This window comes from Anopheles funestus, assembly GCF_943734845.2.
Source record: "Anopheles funestus chromosome X unlocalized genomic scaffold, idAnoFuneDA-416_04 X_unloc_30, whole genome shotgun sequence".
Classification (NCBI taxonomy): Eukaryota; Metazoa; Arthropoda; class Insecta; order Diptera; family Culicidae; genus Anopheles; species Anopheles funestus.
Window position 1 is genome coordinate 97153 of NW_026045155.1, and position 348 is coordinate 97500.

Sequence of the window (348 nt, forward strand, 5' to 3'; positions counted from 1 at the left end):
GGGCGTTCCACAGGGCTCAATCCTGGGCCCGACTCTGTGGAACGCCATGTACGACGGCGTGCTTCGGCTGGCGCTACCTGAGGGCGCTGAGGTGATCGGGTTTGCCGACGACGTCGTGGTGCTGGCGAGCGGGACGACACCGGAGGCGGCGACGCGTTTAGCTGAAACGGCGATTGGAATGATCAGCTCGTGGATGGCGCAACACCACCTGGAGCTTGCTCCGGCCAAGACCGAGCTGGTCATTGTTTCCACAATGCGGAGGGAACGCACCCGCGTTCCAGTAACGATCGACGGAGTGGAGAAGATGCCGACCCGCACGCTCAAGTACCTCGGGGTCATTCTTGAGGA